The following is a 13009-nucleotide window of genomic DNA, read 5'->3' as shown; positions in this document are numbered from 1 at the left end:
TATTCATTTTGGTCCTTCGAGCCAGATGGATCATTTTGGTCCTTCGAGAAAAAGGAACTCTCTAGTTTTCCCCCACCAGTGGTAAGAGACTCAAAGGTTCAATCAGCTCCTTAAGAATTTGAGATCTAATGCAAGTGTAAATGCTTAGACCAGCTAAAGTTAGCAAAATAAATAACTCTTGTTTTCCCCCACCAGTGGTAAGAGACATAGTATAAAATTAAAGCAAAATATTGCTTAATAAATGAAAAGTGCGTGCGACCGAGTATATAAAGGCAGTTTGGCTAGTCGAGCAACTGCAATAATCTCGGCGGCGGTAAAAAAAAAGAACAATATAAAGTTCGTAGTTGCAAAGAAGAGGCTAGAGAAGTGCCAGTATAAGAAAATCTGGTGCGATATCCGGCACCGGTACCGCCTGAGCCCATAGGCCCTGGACAACAGCAGCAGAGCGACGACACAGTAAACAAAAAAACAGAGAACTCTACCCATTGGCGGACAAGCAGCAGCGAACAGGATCATCAGATAAGAGATAAATTAAAATAAGTAGTCATAAGTACATACATCAAACTACATATATTATTATTATTATTTCGATATCCTAATATACACCATAAAAAATGTTCCCTACCAAAACTGAAAAATTGTTAGCGAAGCAGTACGAGCTGCATAAAACGGTGAAGAAGATAGAAGAAATAGACGCTAGTAAGTTCACTAGCAAAATTCTTAATGAAGTAAGGGAGATTCAGAAGCAATGGGTTAGTTACAATAACCAAATGCTAGAGAGTGGAGCAACCGAACATATCTATTTTACAGATGGAAAATATGAGGAAGGCTTAAATATGATTAATAGATTAATAGCCAAAGGAGAATCAATCAGGCAGGGCACTGTTGATTCAGAAAACATTGAAGCAGATGCAATGATGTTAGAGAATTTTGAAGACAGCAGCGGAGAGTCGCGGGGAAACGCGACCTCCAGTAATGAGAATGCTAAGGTTAGCCAGGAGAAATTGCAAGAAAAGGTCCGTCAGCTACAGCAATATTTGGACATGGTGAGCAAAGATTTACGTACGATAGATAATAGAACAGGCGAAATGTATGTTAAAAAAATAAAATTCTTGTTCAGGAAGGCACAGATGTGTCAGGCTTATACAGTTGAGTTTATAGGTAATGATACGTTTAAAGAGGTCATAGAAGAATTAGAGTTCGACCTTCAGAATACCTTGGTAGCATTAGAAGAAAAAATAAACGATCAGAAAAGTTTGAAAGTTGAGAATGTTACCGTGAGGGGCGAACTACCGGTGTTGCCAAAGATTCAGGTACCCACATTTTCTGGAGAACCTAGAGAGTGGGACCTGTTTGTTGAGTTATTTGCAGAATTAATTGAAAAAAGAGAAGATTTAAGTCTTGCTCTTAAGTTTAATTATTTAAAATCCGCGTTAAAAGGCGAAGCTAAGAGCATGGTAGCTCATCTATTGTCAGGTTCAGCTGACAATTATAGTGCCGCTTGGGAACTGTTAACCAAGCGGTATGAAAATAATCGGAGGGTATTTTCCGAACAGTTAAATCGGATCGTTGATTTACCGATGATCGACAATGAGTCCGCAAAAAGTATAAAGGGAGTGATTGACATAGTTAATGAGTCAGTGCACTTAATTAAAATTAAAACAAATTTGTCCGATGAAGTGGACATAATATTTGCACAAATACTACTTAGGAAATTTGACAGAGATACTCTAAAATTATATGAGAGTCAAATTAGAAAAACAAGGCAGATACAATTGCTATCTGATGTCATGGAATACTTGGAGCAAAGATATTGTTCGCTAAGTGCCATGAGCAAAGAAGAGAAAAAACCGTTACAGAAAACGTCGGGTTCGGTGTTCCAAGACAATTGTCCGATTTGCAAAGTTGCAGGGCATAAGGCGTATAAGTGCTATAAATTTAAAGGTTTGACACCCATGGAAAGGTATGAAATGGCCAAAGAAGTACAGATTTGCACAAGATGCTTGAACCATTCAAGCAATAAAGTATGCACAAATGAAATGGTCTGTTCATTGTGTAGTAAGGGACACCATACCTTACTCCATTTTGAAGAAAAACAGGAGAGAGTTAATACTTGTGTAACGGCACAATCAACAATGTTGGCTACAGCTCTAATACAAGTAAAAAATGTAAATGGAGGATATAAGACTCTAAGAGCCCTTATTGATAGTGGTTCACAGAGTACCATTTTGTCTGAAAAGGCGGCTCAAATACTAAATTTACATAAAATTAAAGAATATACAGAAATAAGTGGCGTGTCATCAATAAAATCCAAAAAGTCAAAATATAAGGTAAAAATAGATGTGAGGACGCGGAATCCACGGGATAAACTTCTTAAGGTTGAGGCAATTGTATTGCCAAAGTTAATGAAAGCTCTTCCATTAAAAAGGGTAAGCGTGGATATGTCAAAATGGCAATCCTACGTACTTGCTGATCCTACCTTTAATAAACCTGGTAAGGTTGATATAATAATGGGGGTAAACGTATACACCCAAATCATAAAAGAAGGAGTTACAAAGATTGATGGCCTACTAGGTCAAACTACTCAATTTGGTTGGATCGTCTCGGGATGCAACAAATCAAAAAGTAATAAATCTGTAGTCGCAACAACAATAGATGTCACAGGTTTAAAAAAGCGTTGGGAAAAGAAGAAGAATGGTAATAGTGAGGATAAATACAAGACATTTCAAAACAAACTCAACCACAAAACTCAAGATCCGCACTTGACTTCCCCGGCAGGACCTCACCTTAGAGGTAAGATAAAAGCTGAGGTAAAAGAAATAATTTTTGAAAGTAAAAAAGAAATAAGTTTATGTCCCCCGGCAGGACCTCACTTTGGAGATAAAGTAAAATGTGGGGAAGAAAAAGTATATATCCCAGAGCCAGTACAAAATAAAAATCTTCAGAAGGCAAACGGTAAATTAAATAATGATCATTTAAAAAATAGTGTCATAATAAATTCAGGTAACAAATTGTCCGAGTCTATAGTACAAAAAAGGCAGATATTGCAAAATGTTCATAAAGGGGCAACATTTAAACAGAATAAACGCTCAAAGTTCAGCTATCAGCGAAATGTCAAAACGGTGGAGCAAAAGCCGAGAGGTAGAAGTTGTTGGTCTTCAAAGTCTCCACCGTATAAAAAGGCTAGAAGTCAACACAGTAATACAGATCAGGAGTGGGTAGATATCCCGAAACAAAAATTGTTACGCATCGGGTGATATTAGTAAACCAATTTGGTAAATGATACAAAATAATAGGAAGTCAGTTTATAAGAAGGATAACATTGATTTGCTAGGGTTAACTTCTCTCATGTAGCTCGTCATGCTTCTTTAACAAGAGTTATCTTACTAATGACAATATTAAAATTAATTTGTATAAGACAACTAACTATTTAAATCAAAAACCAAAACGTCACATTTGGCGGCCCTTTGCAGAATGTTTAAGAATAAACATCGTGTTCATCTGAAATGGCTTCACCAAATCAGATTGAACAAAGAAATATACAAAACATACAAGAAAAATAAGTCATAAAGATTCCTATGACAATTATTGCTTAATTCCAAAAACAAAAATAGCTGATACAAATTCATATTTCAAGTATGGCTCAAAAACCAAACAAAACATGCATCCACACTCTGTGGAAAACACTTAAGATTGTAACAGCGGCGCGGTATAAAGTAACCGACGCTGAGCATGAAATATAAACTATTTTCAACCCCCTAAAAACGTGGGTCATTAGAATAAGATATTTTTAAGAACAATTGTCGCCTCCTAGAGTCTAAGAACTCTTTTATATACACATACATTTTGTTAATAAAATCAGTTCATATTTTGAATTCAACGAATGAAGATGGTGTTTTAGTTTGCGGTGCTGAAATCCTCTTCATTTTGGTCCTTCGAGCCGGATGGATCATGTTTTGGTCCTTCGAGCCGGATGGATCATGTTTGGTCCTTCGATAAGAAAGAACTCTGTAGTTTTCCCCCACCAGTGGTAAGAGACTCAGAGGTTCAATCAGCTCCTTAAGAGTTTGAGATCTAATGCAAGTGTAAATGCTTAGACCAGCTAAAGGTAGCAAAATAAATAACTCTTGTTTTCCCCCACCAGTGGTAAGAGACAGAGTATAAAATTAAAGCAAAATATTATTGCTTAATATTTGGCTAGTGGAGCAACTGTAGTATCTTCGGCGGCGGGAGAGTTTTTAACCGATCTTAAAGGCAGTTTGGCTAGTGGAGCAACTGTAGTAATTTCGGCAAACGGAGTGTTTTGGTGTTTGGCGTTTTCGAAGCCGTAATATCGAAAGTATAACAAATATATTGAGTGTGTATGTACACTAATATCGTTGCAAACTCTGTATGTAGTTGCAAGTAGGCAACAAAGATCAGCAGCAGAGCAATGAAACAGTTGCAATTAGGCAACAAAGGATAGCAGAAGAGCAATGAAATAGTTGCAAGAAGGCAGCACGTTAGCAGCAGAGCAACAAAAGGATAGTGCCAGGTGGCCGCAGGAGCAGATCGGAGAAACGAGCGGAGTCCGAACGAGTTTAAGGAGAGGCGAGCGGAGGCAAAGCATGGTTTTCTAACAATTTAAAGGTCGCTTAAATCAAAAACTAACTGCATACTATAAAATAAATTCCAAAACGTCACATTTGGCGGCCCTTTGCAGAATGTTTAAGAATAAACATCGTGTTCATCTGAAATGGCTTCACCAAATCAGATTGAACAAAGAAATACACAAAACACACAAGAAAAATAAGTCATAAAGATTCCTATAACAATTATTGCTTAATTCCAAAAACAAAAACATGCATCCACACTCTGTGGAAAACACTTAAGATTGTAACAGCAGCGGAGTATCAAGTAACCGACGCTGAGCATGAAATATAAACAATTTTCAACCCCCGAAAAACGTGGGTCATTAGAATAAGATATTTTAAGAACAATTGTTACCTCCTAGAGCCTAAGATTCCCTTTATAAACTCCATACTTTTGTTAATAAAATCAGTTCATATTTTGAATTCAACGAATGAAGATTGGGTTATTCTTCTCCTCCGGATTCCCTATTCAGGTTCAATAGCTCAGGAGAGTCTATTTCACCTATTAAAAGTTTATGAATAAAGATAGCACCAAGCATTACTCTACGATTAATTAAAGAAGGAAGATTGATTAAAAGAAGCCTACTGGAGTATGATGGCAAATTGACATTGCGATCCCAATTTAGACCGCGAAGAGCAAAAAGCAGAAATTGCTTTTGAACAGATTCAATTTTACTTTGGTGCATCTCATATTGAGGTGACCATATGCAAGATCCGTACTCTAATATAGGACGGATTAAAGAAGTATACAGAATTTTGGTTGTGTACGGATCGTCAAACTCTTTTAACCATCGTTTCACAAACCCAAGAACATTCATAGCTTTACTAACTGTAGCAGAAATATGAGGATTAAAAGTTAATTTATGGTCCATAAGAACACCTAAGTCATTGATAATATCTAACCGCTCTAAGGCAGTGTCGTTAAGATAATAAGTTGCTAAGTATGGAGTGCATCTATAAAAAGACATAACTTTACATTTAGAGCCGTTAAGGTTTAATAGGTTTGTTTCACACCAACTCTGAAGATCATTAAGATCCGATTGAAGTAGGCTAGAAGATGATATGTCTTTAAAACTGAGGTAAAGCTTGACATCATCCGCGTACATAAGCACCCGAGAATGTGACACTACCAATGGAAGATCATTTATAAAAAGAGTGAATAGCAATGGACCCATGGTACTCCAGAGGTCACTTGGATGGTCTTAGAAAATGAAGACTTAAAGAGGTACCCTGAGGTACTCCAGAGGTCACTTGGATGGTCTTAGAAAATGAAGACTTAAAGAGGACCTTTTGTGTACGCTTAGAAAGATATTGAAGAATCCAATCTAGCAAAAGGCTGGGGATGCCAAGTTTGTTTAACTTATATAAAAGCAGAGTATAATTAACAGAGTCAAAGGCTTCGCTGTAGTCAGTATAAATGACATCAGTTTGCACGGCAGCCTTGAATCCTTTGATCGAGTGAGATGTAAATTCTAATAAGATAGTAGGTGTCGATCTACGTTTCTTAAAGCCATGTTGCGGTGGCAAAATAATTGAGCTACAAAAATTCTGCAATTGAGTTGTTATTATTTTCTCAAATGCTTTGGGTATGGCAGACAATTTAGAAATGCCCCTATAAATGGAGGCTCCGGACTTTTTCCCCTTTTTATGAAGAGGAATAATATATGTGTTTGATCTGCCCAGTTGCAGATGGTACAAAACTCCAATGCTCAATAGCATGTGGAGTGGACTAAGGAAAAAGAAGTCTTCTCCTCTTCGAATTCCAGAAAGAAGTCCTTTCTATATTTCGTTTTCAAGAGTTAGAACCTTTTCATGAGCCATGTAACAGAAGCTTTTAGAACATGTTAATGTAAATACAGTGGTAGAAATTCCAATAATCTTCAACAAATAATATAAGAAATTTTAATATATACAAATCCAAGTTAACGATGACGTCTCCTCCAACATACTCACCCGTTAAAGGATGAAGTTTGACTCCTTCAATTTCATAAACGACATCTTTTAAATGCAATGGAGCAAGTTTGCAGATTGGGCGGCGAATAATTCCTTTCTTTGTGCGGACATCGGCTACTCTGACCCTTCCATCTGCTTCGACCACATTGGGATCATCGCTGTGAATGGATATTGGACGGGAATTCAATATCGCCTCCACTTCAATTGCAATCGATTGTAGCTCTTCATACGTCAAATGAGAAGAGGTCGGATTTTCGATGAGCAAAGTCCTAATTGACTTTACTGCAGCTTCCCAAAGGCCTCCAAAATGGGGAGCACGCGGTGGAATGAAGTTGAATTCAAAGCCGGCATTTCGGCTAATCTCCTCCAGATTTGCCGAAGAAATGGTCCACATAGATCCACTCCGCATATCAGAAACGGCCAGGAGCCGGTCAGCTGGGAGGTTACCCATGATTTGTCGCATTAATACAGGTTTGTAATGATATCAATGTGTGCAACTTCTAACAACCTTTCGGACCAATTCGCGAGCATTTACAATCTATACTGTTAGGCGCAGAAACCGCGTGAAGGTTTCGCAAGTGAAGATCTTCAATATATTTATAAGTGAAATGATGAGTCTTTGGAAGCAATAGCGGCATTCTAGCGTCCAATGGTATGTCAGCCATTGCAAGACGGCCTCCAACACGGATAAGTCGAATATTTTGAGAACCTATCTGTTCAATTGAGATGAATGGATTTAATTTTTGAAGCTTCGGCTTCAGACTTCGTCCTGCTTGTAAATCCTTTAGTTCTTTCGCAGACACATCACTCTGAATGTAAGAGATTATATGATTAAAAGGCAATTTAAATTCTTCTACTGAAATGCTTTTTGTAGCATTTATCGTATTATTGCGGGTAATAGGAACTCGGTTGAAAACTCGTAGAACGTATGCTAAGACTCTCACAATCATACGAAACGATGATAGTCTACTAATGATCTGCTCAACTATGCTCTTTTCTTTATAACTAGTGCTACATTTCAATACAAGGGTGTTTCGCAATTCTAATTCCATGTATTTCAACCATTTTCCAAAACCTTTCTAATAATATGTTAAGGTCTTGCTGTTGCGTTAAATTACAAGTGTAGTGTTGAGCTGATTGAGGTTCAGCAATCTTACCCCCGACGATCCATCCTAATGCAGTTTCCACTAGATGAGGAAGACCAATTCCTAAACTAATTTTACCTGTCTTAAGTAGATCAAAAAACTCCTTTACGCTAAGCAATAAATCTACCTTTCCTGGCTTATAAAAGAATGAATCGGCTAACTCAATTTCTTTGGGAATGGCCCAATTTGACACATCTAGTCTCTTTTCAGGCTGAGGTAGAGATATAGATTTAATCACGATAAACTCCATATTCCATTCATCTGGAGATATTCTTGAACGAATTTTGGTAGGAATGTTTCATATGTGTACGTAGTTAGCCTTTTGGCTAATTCTTCAGTTATAAAGTTAAGCTCAGAGCACGAATCAAGTAATGCTCTTGCTCTTTTACTTTCGTCATGTGTATTATGAATGATTTGTTGCGATTGATGATAAATAGAAGGTCCATCTGGTTGATAATTTCCCTGGACGTTTGAATCCTTATGCATGTTTGTGTGATGTAAACCTTCACAATGTCGACATCTATTCAATGAAGGACACTTTGACGCTGTTTTAACAATCTTAAATCGCTCAATAAAAGGTAGCGAAATAAAAACTGGACAGAATGCTAATCTATGCTCAGTGGACTGACATTGACTGCATCTACTTTTGGCTGCAACAAATACTTTTGAAGTACTATGGATTTTATCTCTGACGGGTCTTTCCTCTTGTCGGTTTCGCAGATACCCTTCCAAATACTGACAGTGTCGACTGAAAATTTGATAACAGTCGGCCCAGTCTAGCAATTTATTGTATTCTTGAACCCGATCGTATGCTTGTTTGGATTCAAGATCAATTTTTGACATAACAATGTAAATAAGTACTGCGTTTAATACATCAGCTTCAGACCCAAGAGACAACAATGATCCGCGTAGAGTTGAAACCGTATCCCAAATTGTACGAAGGGTAACAGCGTCTGCCCTTTTCATGCTAGTAATGTTAAATAAACTTGAAATATGTTCAACAAAAATAAGAACTTTCTTGTCATATCGCTCGTTGAGGCGATCTAGGGCCTTGGGATAATTTTCGTCTGATACTTGAAATGGCGAGACTACGCGTAGCGCTTAACCAGATAGACAACTTATTAAATAGTTAAATTTGTCAACATTGGACAATGAGTTTTTTTCATATACCATATTTGTAAATGAAGTATTAAATTTTTTGAATTCCCCATGTTTGCCGTCAAATTTAGGTAATTTGAGGGATGAATTAAAGAAACTAAGTTCTTCTGGTTTTTCCTATTTACTTGCGTAATATGATTGCCTTTGTTTCGATAAAACGATTTTCTATCTCTGCCCGATTCGCGTCTGCTGGATCTAGCTTCTCAATATTGGTTAGAATTTGTAATGTCTGTTTAAAATACGACTCAACAATTTGAGACTGACAATCTAATATAAAAGGGTCATTTTCAAAATCGATTCTAGCCCTTAAACTTTGAATATTAGATTGCAGTTGATTACATTGTTGTCTAAGAGGTAGAAGGCTGCGTTTCAATTGGTGGAGACATTTTGGGCCCTTAACGAAAGAAATGTAGCAAGTTAGAAATGAATTAAACGTGAGCTAAACGAGTTTTAGTTTAAAAAAAAAACACTCAAATGCATTAAGTTTCACTCAAGAGCTTAAGAAGTGATCTTTAATATGTAGATCGTTTCTCTATATGACAGTTTGAGTACTTACTCCGCTGTGCTTAATACTTAGCACGTGTTAGAGCTTACGAGTGTTTTACATGTGAGTGTAAAGCATGTGTTTAAGAATAAACATCGTGTTCATCTGAAGCGGCTTCACCAAATCAGATGCACTAAAGAAATTATAATACAACTGTACTTTTGTCACAAACAACAAATCTAGCATATGACTAAAATTACAATCAGCCAGCCACACACGTTGTGGAAAAAACACTTGTAATTCTAAACTAATGTCAAGTGGCCGACGCCGTAATAATTTTCAACCCCCGAAATCTTGGGTTTGAGTCTCATTAGAATAAGATATTTTAAGAACAATTGTTACCTCCTAGAGCCTAAGATTCCCTATATAAACTCCATACTTTTGTTAATAAAATCAGTTCATATTTTGAATTCAACGAATGCAGATTGGGTTATTCTTCTCCTCAGAAATCCGTATTCATTTTGGTCCTTCGAGCCAGATGGATCATTTTGGTCCTTCGAGAAAAAGGAACTCTCTAGTTTTCCCCCACCAGTGGTAAGAGACTCAAAGGTTCAATCAGCTCCTTAAGAATTTGAGATCTAATGCAAGTGTAAATGCTTAGACCAGCTAAAGTTAGCAAAATAAATAACTCTTGTTTTCCCCCACCAGTGGTAAGAGACATAGTATAAAATTAGAGCAAAATATTGCTTAATAAATGAAAAGTGCGTGCGACCGAGTATATAAAGGCAGTTTGGCTAGTCGAGCAACTGCAATAATCTCGGCGGCGGTAAAAAAAAAGAACAATATAAAGTTCGTAGTTGCAAAGAAGAGGCTAGAGAAGTGCCAGTATAAGAAAATCTGGTGCGATATCCGGCACCGGTACCGCCTGAGCCCATAGGCCCTGGACAACAGCAGCAGAGCGACGACACAGTAAACAAAAAAACAGAGAACTCTACCCATTGGCGGACAAGCAGCAGCGAACAGGATCATCAGATAAGAGATAAATTAAAATAAGTAGTCATAAGTACATACATCAAACTACATATATTATTATTATTATTTCGATATCCTAATATACACCATAAAAAATGTTCCCTACCAAAACTGAAAAATTGTTAGCGAAGCAGTACGAGCTGCATAAAACGGTGAAGAAGATAGAAGAAATAGACGCTAGTAAGTTCACTAGCAAAATTCTTAATGAAGTAAGGGAGATTCAGAAGCAATGGGTTAGTTACAATAACCAAATGCTAGAGAGTGGAGCAACCGAACATATCTATTTTACAGATGGAAAATATGAGGAAGGCTTAAATATGATTAATAGATTAATAGCCAAAGGAGAATCAATCAGGCAGGGCACTGTTGATTCAGAAAACATTGAAGCAGATGCAATGATGTTAGAGAATTTTGAAGACAGCAGCGGAGAGTCGCGGGGAAACGCGACCTCCAGTAATGAGAATGCTAAGGTTAGCCAGGAGAAATTGCAAGAAAAGGTCCGTCAGCTACAGCAATATTTGGACATGGTGAGCAAAGATTTACGTACGATAGATAATAGAACAGGCGAAATGTATGTTAAAAAAATAAAATTCTTGGTCAGGAAGGTACAGATGTTTAAAAATGTCATAGAAGAATTAGAGTTCGACCTTCCGAATACCTTGGTAGCGTTAGAAGAAAAAATAATCGATCAGAAAAAGTTGAAAGTTGAGAATGTTACCGTGAGAGGCCAACTACCGGTGTTGCCAAAAATACAGGTACCCACATTTTCTGGAAAACCTAGAGAATGGGACCTGTTTGTAGAATTATTGACGGAGTTAATTGAAAAAAGATAAGATTTAAGTCTTGCTCTTAAGTTCAATTATTTGAAATCTGTGTTAAAGGGCGAAGCAAGGAGCATGGTAGCTCATCTATTGTCAGGTTCAGCTGACTTGGGAACTGTTAACCAAGGTATGAAAATAATCGGAGGGTATTTTCCGAGCAGTTAAATCGGATCGTTGATTTACCGATGATCAACAATGAATCCGCAAAGAGTGTAAAAGGAGTGATTGACATAATTAATTAGTCAATACACTTAATTAAAATTAAAACAAATTTATCCGATGAAGTTGACATAATATTTGCTCAACTTATACTTCGGAAATTTGATAGAGACGCTACGCAATTATTCGAGAGTCAGATAAGAAAAACCAGGCAGATACAATTGCTATCTGATGTCATGGAATACTTAGAGCAAAGATATTGCTCGCTAAGTGCCATGAGAAAGGAAGAGAAAAAACCATTACAAAACGGTACTGCATCAGCACCTTATTTAGCTACAAGGGTACTTGTAGAGATAGCAAACAGGTGTCAGGATGAAGTGGTTGGTGAAATTACCCGAGACGAGTTCTACATGGATGATTTAATGACAGGAGGTAATTCTGTACAAGAATCAAAACACAAGGTTCAGCAGGTTTCCATAGAGCTGGAAAAGGCAGGAAGGAATTTGAGAAAATGGATCTCAAATAGATCCGAAATTGTTGAAGAGGTTATTGATACAGGCGATAACAAAGTATTAAAAATTGATGAGAACGAATCAATCAAAACCTTGGGGTTGCAGTGGGAGCCGTTTAAAGACGAATTTAAGTTTAAGGTACACTGAGACGAGAACAGAAAAGTTAATAAAAGATTGGTGCTATCCACACTAGCCCAGATTTATGATGCATTAGGTTGGCTGGCACCAGTAACGGTAATAGGCAAGTTATTCATGCAAAAGTTGTGGCTAGCCGAGCAAAATTGGGATCAAGAGTTGTCCGATAACGACACAACAGGATGGAAATCCTTCAAAGACAAATTGGTATATCTGGAAGAAGTTAAATTACCCCGATTGATCAAGATACAGCCTAATATGTTGTTACAGATTCATGGTTTTGCTGACGCATCGGAAAAGGCATATGCAGCGGTGGCTAAAATTGGGAGGTAGTTAATTTAATAGACAGTAAGAACAAAGTTAATCCTATCAAAGATAGGAAAACTATTCCTAAATTGGAATTATGTGCAGCACACTTGCTATCACAATTGCTACAAAGAGTCCAGCAATCTATTACTGTTCCAGCTGAAATGTATGCTTGGAGCGACTCCACTATCACACTGTGCTGGATAAGAAACGGTGCTAGTAAGGAAAAATTCTTAAGGCGTCGCATAGAGGATATCCTAAGAATCAAAGAGATAACATGGAACCATGTTAAATCTGAAGATAACCCTGCAGACATAGCTTCAAGGGGTATTTATCCGAATAAATTAAAAGATTGTGAATTGTGGTGGAACGGGCCAAAGTGGCTCAGTGAGGCAAAAGACAAATGGCCTAAACAAAAAACAGATGATGACAAGTGTTCGTGGAGGGGCGAAAGGATCCAAATAAATTACAAGTGGTTGGCGGGTGCCAATTTCTTCTGGGTGAGCGAGGGATGAATTAATAACGCGCAATAACTTCGGTTAAATTCACAGGTGGCCGACACACACGAAATGTTTCGGGTTAAAAGTATACAAATTTAGAGATAGAAAATTCTGAAGAGAAAAAACGGGTGTTCGGGTGAAAAACTCGGATTAGATTGAATATGGCGATTTAC

Source organism: Drosophila tropicalis, unplaced genomic scaffold (genome assembly GCF_018151085.1).
Source record: "Drosophila tropicalis isolate 14030-0801.00 unplaced genomic scaffold, ASM1815108v1 contig_258, whole genome shotgun sequence".
In the NCBI taxonomy this organism is placed as follows: Eukaryota; Metazoa; Arthropoda; class Insecta; order Diptera; family Drosophilidae; genus Drosophila; species Drosophila tropicalis.
Note: the sequence above shows the minus strand (reverse complement) of the source record.